The sequence below is a fragment of the Salmo trutta genome, chromosome 14, assembly GCF_901001165.1.
Source record: "Salmo trutta chromosome 14, fSalTru1.1, whole genome shotgun sequence".
Lineage (NCBI taxonomy): Eukaryota > Metazoa > Chordata > Actinopteri > Salmoniformes > Salmonidae > Salmo > Salmo trutta.
Genome location: NC_042970.1, coordinates 11545147 through 11554966, shown reverse-complemented (window position 1 = coordinate 11554966; position 9820 = coordinate 11545147). Strand labels below are relative to the sequence as shown.

The following is a 9820-nucleotide window of genomic DNA, read 5'->3' as shown; positions in this document are numbered from 1 at the left end:
GAAACACCCCACTACATATTCTGAGTTCTTGCCCCTGTATGACATCCTAGCCTTTCTAATGAGGTCTGATCTGCCGAACCACACCCTATACTGCCATAGTCTATTACAGATCAGAACAATGCAACATACATGGTCATCAATGAGGAACGCCCAGCACCCCCACTCCTTCACCGGCAGAGAGCGCATCACATTTACCACCTTCTTACACATTACCACCACTCTCTCAATGTGTTCTGCCCAGGTCAGTTTAGTGTCAAAGTATATCCCAAGGAACCTGAAGCCCCCCACCCTCTCCAAGTTTCTCCCATATAACCTCAAGCATCCCTCATCTTCCTCCTGGTAAAGAAAGAACACTGTCTGAGTTCTCTACAGAGAACCTGAATCCCCGCACTTCTTCAGGCTAGGACCCTATTTACTCCACTTCCTGTCTGACTGACCCGTGTCAGTCAAAAACAGGTATAGGCCAATCAAAAGGTTCTTTATTGTAAACAAAAACTATTAACTTTAAACAAAGAAAAAGGAATGAGGTGTGGAAATGTCATAATGTAGGGTGTATGTAAGGTGCATGGATGCGTGAATATGTGTGTGGGAACATGACTGAGTGGAAACTAAATAAACCTACAAAGGAACAAACAAAACAGGATCATACCTGGAGGAGCAGGGAGAGAGAGTGGTTAGTGAAGCAGCAGGTTTAAATACCCTAAACCCAGGTGGCTCCAATCACGCCAGCTCCAATCACTAACGACCCTCCTCTGCCTGCAGGAGGAACCGCCCCTGCACTGCAGAGGAGGGGCCGTGACACGTGCCCAAAGTAAACTGCCTGTTACTCAGGCCCAGAAGCCAGGATATGCATATAATTGGTAGCATTGGACAGAAAACACTATGAAGTTTGTAGAAATACATGAGACTATAACACAACTGATATGCTAGGAGAAAATCCAAAGAAAAACCAACAGTAATTTTTTTTTTTTTTTTTGAGATCCCATGCTCTTCCCTTAGAACGTATAGGGTCAATGTTAAATCCGGCTCCCAGATTGCAATTCCTATGGCTTCCACTAGATGTCAACAGTCTTTGTTCAAGGTTTCATGCTTGTTTCTTCCCAAACGAGGAAGAGTTTTGAGTTTTGGCACCGGGAGTCATAGCTGGAAATCAGTCTGTGCGCGTGAGATGAAGAGGACGCACGCCTGATAATTTTATTTTTCTATTGAACATACTTCGTTCCGTATGAAATATTATAGTTTAATTACATTCTAGTGTACCTGAGGATTAAATAGAAATGTAGTTTGACTTGTTTTAACAAAGTTTAGTGGTAGCTTTTTTGATTCCTTTGTCTGCGTATTGAACGATTGGATTACTCAAATCGATGGCGTCAACTAAACTGACTTTGTGGGATATCCATAATTTTATTTTGTCCATAATTTTAATTTTGGTGCATACAAATCAAATCAAATTTGATTTGTATGTGCCAAAATGTTTAATATCCATAATTTTAATGATTATTTATTTGAATTACGCGCCCTCCAATTTCACCGGAAGTTGTCAACATGTGTCCCGCTAGCGGGACGCCTATCCCAGAAAGGTTTGCCTAGCGCTCTACCTCAAATTGCTTCCTGTACCTTCCTGACTATGTATGGCACTTTTCTTCCCCTCTTCCATAAGGCCCCATCATCTGCAAATAACGACCTCCCAATATCCGTCCATACCTGAGAGTAAACATCATTGATCATGATTGAGAACAACAGAGGACTAATCACGCTCCCCTGCGGTGTACCTTTATCCACCAGGTAGCTGCCTGACAGAGACTTCCCCACCCTCACCTGGATAAATATTCCAAACAGGAAATCCTTTATCTAGTTGTACGTTCTTCCTCCTACCAACAAAATGTCAAGCTTGTCATGTTGTGTGATACTGCCACCAGTTCAAATGTGTTATTTGTTGTTACACAAGCGCATGCCAAATTCTCAGAGATGTAGGGGAAAAGTCCCATATAAAATCTGTCTAAAATGTGTTTAAGCGAGAACAGCCAGACAAACTGAAGAGTATTTTTCCCAGCTTGATTTTGGTCAAATAAATATGTCTTCGAGCCTGCCAGGAGTCGAACCTAGAATCTTCTGATCCGTAGTCAGACACGTTATCCATTGCGCCACTGGCCTCATATTAAAGCAAAAGTCATTTCACACCTAGACCAGTGTTCACATTCTCAGCGTCTGTCACCGACAAGGTTCCTTGGTTTTCTGTTACAGATGCATATCTTAATTTGATCCTCCATTTTTACTGCAGAGCAAGAAATGCGAACATGAAGTTTATTCAAGGTTTAGAAAACATTGTACATTTTGAATCTACATAACATGTCACATATCCTGTTGCTGAGGGAATATTGTCATGTTGTGTGATACAGTTTAAATGTGTTATTTGTTGTTACACAAGTGCATGCCAAATGACAAGATGTTCTTTCCCATACCAGGAGTTGAACCCGGGCCACCTGGGTGAAAACCAGGTATCCTAACCGCTAGACCATATGGGAAGACACTTACTTATGAAAAACATCACAGATAAATCTATAAATGTTGAAATTATGCCTGTTGTAATTAAAAACTCCATCTTTTTTCTCTGAGATGTTGGGTAAAAGTCCCGTATAAAATCTGTCTAAAATGTGTTTAAGCGAGAACAGCCAGGCAAACTGAAGAGATTTCTTCCCAGCTTGATTTTGGTCAAATAAATATGTCTTCAAGCCAGGCAGGAGTCGAACCTAGAATCTTCTGATCTGTAGTCAGACACGTTGTCCATTGCGCCACTGGCCCCATATTAAAGCAAAAGTCATTTCACACCTAGACCAGTGTTCACATTCTCAGCGTCTGTCACCGACAAGGTTCCTTGGTTTTCTGTTACAGATGCATATCTTAATTTGATCCTCCAGTTGTAGCATGATTTTTACTGCAGAGCAAGAAATGCAAACATAAAGTTTATTCAAGGTTTAGAAAACATTGTAAATTTTGAATCTACATAACATGTCACATATCCTGTTGCTGAGGGAATATTGTCATGTTGTGTGATACTGCTGCCAGTTAAAATGTGGTATCTGTTGTTACACATGTGCATGCCAAATGACAAGATGTTCTTTCCCATACCGGGAGTCGAAAACAGGCCACCTGGGTGAAAACCAGGAATCGTAACCGCTAGACCATATTTGAAGGGATTTAATAATAAAAAAATCATCAATGACAAATCTATAAATGTTGAAATTATGCCTGTTGTAATTAAAAGCTCCATCTTTTTTCTCAGAGATGTTGGGGAAAAGTCCCGTATAAAATCTGTCTAAAATGTGTTTAAGCGAGAACAGAAAAACACACTGAAAAGTAAAGAGTATTTTTCCCAGCTTGATTTTGGTCAACTAAATATGTCTTCGAACCAGCCAGGAGCCAAACCTAGAATCTTCTGATCCATAGTCAGACACATTATCCATTGGGCCAAGGCCCCATATCAAAGCCAAAGTCAGGTCACACCTAGACCAGTGTTCACATTCTCAGCGTCAGTCAGAAACAAGGTTCCTTGGTTTTCTGATACAGATGCATATCTTAATTTGATCCTCCTTTTGTTGCATGAATTTTACTGCAGAGCAAGAAATGCAATCATGAAGTGTATTCAACATTTAAAAAGCCTTGTGAATGTTGAATCTACATAACATGACACATTTCCTGTTGCTGAGAGAATATGGTTGTGTTGTGTGATACTGCTGCCAGTTAAAATGTGGTATCTGTTGTTACACATGTGCATGCCAAATGACAAGATGTTCTTTCCCATACCGGGAGTCGAAAACAGGCCACCTGGGTGAAAACCAGGAATCGTAACCGGTAGACCATATTTGAAGGGATTTAATAATAAAAAAATCATCAAAGACAAGTCTATAAATGTTGAAATTATGCCTGTTGTAATTAAAAGCTCCATCTTTTTTCTCAGAGATGTAGGGGATAAGTCCCATATAAAATCTGTCTAAAATGTGTTTAAGCGAGAACAGCCAGACAAACTGAAGAGTATTTTTCCCAGCTTGATTTTGGTCAAATAAATATGTCTTCGAGCCAGCCAGGAGTCGAACCTAGAATCTTCTGATCCATAGTCAGACACGTTATCCATTGCGCCACTGGCCCCATATTAAAGCAAAAGTCATTTCACACCTAGACCAGTGTTCACATTCTCAGCGTCTGTCACCGACAAGGTTCCTTGGTTTTCTGTTACAGATGCATATCTTAACTTGATCCTCCAGTTGTAGCATGATTTTTACTGCAGAGCAAGAAATGCAAACATGAAGTTTATTCAAGGTTTAGTAAACATTGTACATTTTGAATCTACATAACATGTCCGATATCCTGTTGCTGAGGGAATATTGTCATGTTGTGTGATACTGCCACCAGTTCAAATGTGTTATTTGTTGTTACACAAGTGCATTCCAAATGACAAGATGTTCTTTCCCATACCGGGAGTCGAACCCGGGCCACCTGGGTGAAAGTCCATATTTTTTCTCGGAGATGTTGGGGAAAAGTCCCATATAAAATCTGTCTAAAATGTGTTTAAGCGAGAACAGAAAAACACACTGAAAAGTAAAGAGTATTTTTCCCAGCTTGATTTTGGTCAAATAAATATGTCTTCGAGCCAGCCAGGAGTCAAACCTAGAATCTTCTGATCCGTAGTCAGACAAGTTATCCATTGTGCCACTGGCCCCATATTAAAGCAAAAGTCATTTCACACCTAGACCAGTGTTCACATTCTCAGCGTCTGTCACCGACAAGGTTCCTTGGTTTTCTGTTACAGATGCATATCGTAATTTGATCCACCAGTTGTAGCATGATTTTTACTGCAGAGCAAGAAATGCAAACATGAAGTTTATTCAAGGTTTAGAAAACATTGTACATTTTGAATCTACAAAACATATCACATATCCTGTTGCTGAGGGAATATTGTCATGTTGTGTGATACAGTTCAAATGTGTTATTTGTTGTTACACAAGTGCATTCCAAATGACAAGATGTTCTTTCCCATACCGGGAGTCGAACCCGGGCCACCTGGGTGAAAGTCCATCTTTTTTCTCGGAGATGTTGGGGAAAAGTCCCATATAAAATCTGTCTAAAATGTGTTTAAGCGAGAACAGAAAAACACACTGAAAAGTAAAGAATATTTTTCCCAGCTTGATTTTGGTCAAAATAAATATGTCTTCGAGCCAGCCAGGACTCGAACCTAGAATCTTCTGATCCGTAGTCAGACACATTATCCATTGCGCCACTGGCCCCATATTAAAGCAAAAGTCATTTCACACCTAGACCAGTGTTCACATTCTCAGCGTCTGTCACCGACAAGGTTCCTTGGTTTTCTGTTACAGATGCATATCTTAATTTGATCCTCCAGTTGTAGCATGATTTTTACTGCAGAGCAAGAAATGCAAACATGAAGTTTATTCAAGGTTTAGAAAACATTGTACATTTTGAATCTACATAACATGTCACATATCCTGTTGCTGAGGGATTATTGTCATGTTCTGTGATACAGTTCAAATGTGTTATTTGTTGTTACACAAGTGCATTCCAAATGACAAGATGTTCTTTCCCATACCGGGAGTCGAACCCAGGCCACCTGGGTGAAAGTCCATCTTTTTTCTCGGAGATGTTGGGGAAAAGTCCCATATAAAATCTGTCTAAAATGTGTTTAAGCGAGAACAGAAAAACACACTGAAAAGTAAAGAGTATTTTTCCCAGCTTGATTTTGGTCAAATAAATATGTCTTCGAGCCAGCCAGGAGTCAAACCTAGAATCTTCTGAGCCGTAGTCAGACACGTTATCCATTGTGCCACTGGCCCCATATTAAAGCAAAAGTCATTTCACACCTAGACTAGTGTTCACATTCTCAGCGTCTGTCACCGACAAGGTTCCTTGGTTTTCTGTTACAGATGCATATCTTAATTTGATCCTCCAGTTGTAGCATGATTTTTACTGCAGAGCAAGAAATGCAAACATGAAGTTTATTCAAGGTTTAGAAAACATTGTACATTTTGAATCTACATAACATGTCCCATATCCTGTTGATGAGGGAATATTGTCATGTTGTGTGATACAGTTCAAATGTGTTATTTGTTGTTACACAAGTGCATGCCAAATGAAAAGATGTTTTTTCCCATACCGGGAGTTGAACCCGTGCCACCTGGGTGAAAACCAGGTATCCTAACCGCTAGACCATATGGGAAGACACTTACATAAGAAAAACATCACAGACAAATCTATAAATGTTGAAATTATGCCTGTTGTAATTAAAAGCTCCATCTTTTTTCTCAGATATGTAGGGGAAAAGTCCCATATAAAATCTGTCTAAAATGTGTTTAAGCGAGAACAGCCAGACAAACTGAAGAGTATTTTTCCCAGCTTGATTTTGGTCAAATAGATATGTCTTCGAGCCAGCCAGAAGTCAAACCTAGAATCTTCTGATCCGTAGTTATACACGTTATCCATTGCGCCACTGGCCCCATATTAAAGCAAAAGTCATTTCACACCTAGACCAGTGTTCACATTCTCAGCGTCTGTCACCGACAAGGTTCCTTGGTATTCTGTTACAGATGCATATCTTAATTTGATCCTCCAGTTGTAGCATGATTTTTACTGCAGAGCAAGAAATGTAAACATGAAGTTTATTCAAGGTTTAGAAAACATTGTACATTTTGAATCTACATAACATGTCCCATATCCTGTTGCTGAGGGAATATTGTCATGTTGTGTGATACTGCCACCAGTTCAAATGTGTTATTTGTTGTTACACAAGTGCATGCCAAATGACAAGATGTTCTTTCCCATACCGGGAGTCGAACCCGGGCCACCTGGGTGAAACTCCATCTTTTTTCTCGGAGATGTTGGGGAAAAGTCCCATACAAAATCTGTCTAAAATGTGTTTAAGCGAGAACAGAAAAACACACTGAAAAGTAAAGAGTATTTTTCCCAGCTTGATTTTGGTCAAATAAATATGTCTTCGAGCCAGCCAGGAGTCAAACCTAGAATCTTCTGATCCGTAGTCAGACACGTTATCCATTGTGCCACTGGCCCCATATTAAAGCAAAAGTCATTTCACACCTAGACCAGTGTTCACATTCTCAGCGTCTGTCACCGACAAGGTTCCTTGGTTTTCTGTTACAGATGCATATCGTAATTTGATCCACCAGTTGTAGCATGATTTTTACTGCAGAGCAAGAAATGCAAACATGAAGTTTATTCAAGGTTTAGAAAACATTGTACATTTTGAATCTACAAAACATATCACATATCCTGTTGCTGAGGGAATATTGTCATGTTGTGTGATACAGTTCAAATGTGTTATTTGTTGTTACACAAGTGCATGCCAAATGACAAGATGTTCTTTCCCATACCGGAGTCGAACCCGGGCCACCTGGGTGAAACTCCATCTTTTTTCTCGGAGATGTTGGGAAAAAGTCCCATATAAAATCTGTCTAAAATGTGTTTAAGCGAGAACAGAAGAACACACTGAAAAGTAAAGAGTATTTTTCCCAGCTTGATTTTGGTCAAATAAATATGTCTTCGAGCCAGCCAGGAGTCAAACCTAGAATCTTCTGATCCGTAGTCAGACACGTTATCCATTGTGCCACTGGCCCCATATTAAAGCTAAAGTCATTTCACACCTAGATCAGTGTTCACATTCTCAGCGTTTGTCACCGACAAGGTTCCTTGGTTTTCTGTTACAGATGCATATCTTAATTTGATCCTCCAGTTGTAGCATGATTTTTACTGCAGAGCAAGAAATGCAAACATGAAGTTTATTCAAGGTTTAGAAAACATTGTACATTTTGAATATACAAGGTTCCTTGGTTTTCTGTTACAGATGCATATCTTAATTTGATCCTCCAGTTGTAGCATGATTTTTACTGCAGAGCAAGAAATGCAAACATGAAGTTTATTCAAGGTTTAGAAAACATTGTACATTTTGAATCTACATAACATGTCACATATCCTGTTGCTGAGGGATTATTGTCATGTTCTGTGATACAGTTCAAATGTGTTATTTGTTGTTACACAAGTGCATTCCAAATGACAAGATGTTCTTTCCCATACCGGGAGTCGAACCCGGGCCACCTGGGTGAAAGTCCATCTTTTTTCTCGGAGATGTTGGGGAAAAGTCCCATATAAAATCTGTCTAAAATGTGTTTAAGCGAGAACAGCCAGACAAACTGAAGAGTATTTTTCCCAGCTTGATTTTGGTCAAATAAATATGTCTTCGAGCCAGCCAGGACTCGAACCTAGAATCTTCTGATCCGTAGTCAGACACGTTATCCATTGCGCCACTGGCCCCATATTAAAGCAAAAGTCATTTCACACCTAGACCAGTGTTCACATTCTCAGCGTCTGTCACCGAAAAGGTTCCTTGGTTTTCTGTTACAGATGCATATCTTAATTTGATCCTCCAGTTGTAACATGATTTTTACTGCAGAGCAAGAAATGCAAACATGAAGTTTATTCAAGGTTTAGAAAACATTGTACATTTTGAATCTACATAACATGTCACATATCCTGTTGCTGAGGGATTATTGTCATGTTCTGTGATACAGTTCAAATGTGTTATTTGTTGTTACACAAGTGCATTCCAAATGACAAGATGTTCTTTCCCATACCGGGAGTCGAACCCGGGCCACCTGGGTGAAAGTCCATCTTTTTTCTCGGAGATGTTGGGGAAAAGTCCCATATAAAATCTGTCTAAAATGTGTTTAAGCGAGAACAGAAAAACACACTGAAAAGTAAAGAGTATTTTTCCCAGCTTGATTTTGGTCAAATAAATATGTCTTCGAGCCAGCCAGGACTCGAACCTAGAATCTTCTGATCCGTAGTCAGACACGTTATCCATTGCGCCACTGGCCCCATATTAAAGCAAAAGTCATTTCACACCTAGACCAGTGTTCACATTCTCAGCGTCTGTCACCGACAAGGTTCCTTGGTTTTCTGTTACAGATGCATATCTTAATTTGATCCTCCAGTTGTAGCATGATTTTTACTGCAGAGCAAGAAATGCAAACATGAAGTTTATTCAAGGTTTAGAAAACATTGTACATTTTGAATCTACATAACATGTCCCATATCCTGTTGCTGAGGGAATATTGTCATGTTGTGTGATACAGTTCAAATGTGTTATTTGTTGTTACACAAGTGCATGCCAAATGAAAAGATGTTTTTTCCCATACCGGGAGTTGAACCCGTGCCACCTGGGTGAAAACCAGGTATCCTAACCGCTAGACCATATGGGAAGACACTTACATAAGAAAAACATCACAGACAAATCTATAAATGTTGAAATTATGCCTGTTGTAATTAAAAGCTCCATCTTTTTTCTCAGATATGTAGGGGAAAAGTCCCATATAAAATCTGTCTAAAATGTGTTTAAGCGAGAACAGCCAGACAAACTGAAGAGTATTTTTCCCAGCTTGATTTTGGTCAAATAGATATGTCTTCGAGCCAGCCAGAAGTCAAACCTAGAATCTTCTGATCCGTAGTTATACACGTTATCCATTGCGCCACTGGCCCCATATTAAAGCAAAAGTCATTTCACACCTAGACCAGTGTTCACATTCTCAGCGTCTGTCACCGACAAGGTTCCTTGGTATTCTGTTACAGATGCATATCTTAATTTGATCCTCCAGTTGTAGCATGATTTTTACTGCAGAGCAAGAAATGTAAACATGAAGTTTATTCAAGGTTTAGAAAACATTGTACATTTTGAATCTACATAACATGTCCCATATCCTGTTGCTGAGGGAATATTGTCATGTTGTGTGATACTGCCACC

At 39.7% G+C, this 9820-nt stretch overlaps 9 non-coding genes across 9 annotated transcripts; all 9 read right to left on the bottom strand.

The window, feature by feature from the left end:
• Nucleotides 1–2453: 2453 nt before the first annotated feature.
• On the bottom strand, nt 2454–2525 carry trnae-uuc (transfer RNA glutamic acid (anticodon UUC)). Its single transcript has one exon. It is a non-coding gene; the product is annotated as a tRNA-Glu (tRNA).
• Nucleotides 2526–4073: 1548 nt separating this feature from the next.
• trnah-aug (transfer RNA histidin (anticodon AUG)) lies at nt 4074–4146 on the bottom strand. The gene has a single exon. It is a non-coding gene; the product is annotated as a tRNA-His (tRNA).
• Nucleotides 4147–5209: 1063 nt separating this feature from the next.
• On the bottom strand, nt 5210–5282 carry trnar-acg (transfer RNA arginine (anticodon ACG)). Its single transcript has one exon. It is a non-coding gene; the product is annotated as a tRNA-Arg (tRNA).
• Nucleotides 5283–6157: 875 nt separating this feature from the next.
• trnae-uuc (transfer RNA glutamic acid (anticodon UUC)) lies at nt 6158–6229 on the bottom strand. The gene has a single exon. It is a non-coding gene; the product is annotated as a tRNA-Glu (tRNA).
• Nucleotides 6230–7004: 775 nt separating this feature from the next.
• trnar-acg (transfer RNA arginine (anticodon ACG)) lies at nt 7005–7077 on the bottom strand. The gene has a single exon. It is a non-coding gene; the product is annotated as a tRNA-Arg (tRNA).
• Nucleotides 7078–7567: 490 nt separating this feature from the next.
• Nucleotides 7568–7640, bottom strand: trnar-acg (transfer RNA arginine (anticodon ACG)). Its single transcript has one exon. It is a non-coding gene; the product is annotated as a tRNA-Arg (tRNA).
• A 621-nt stretch (nt 7641–8261) lies between these two features.
• On the bottom strand, nt 8262–8334 carry trnar-acg (transfer RNA arginine (anticodon ACG)). The gene has a single exon. It is a non-coding gene; the product is annotated as a tRNA-Arg (tRNA).
• Nucleotides 8335–8825: 491 nt separating this feature from the next.
• On the bottom strand, nt 8826–8898 carry trnar-acg (transfer RNA arginine (anticodon ACG)). Its single transcript has one exon. It is a non-coding gene; the product is annotated as a tRNA-Arg (tRNA).
• A 311-nt stretch (nt 8899–9209) lies between these two features.
• trnae-uuc (transfer RNA glutamic acid (anticodon UUC)) lies at nt 9210–9281 on the bottom strand. Its single transcript has one exon. It is a non-coding gene; the product is annotated as a tRNA-Glu (tRNA).
• Between the last annotated feature and the right edge of the window lie 539 nt (nt 9282–9820).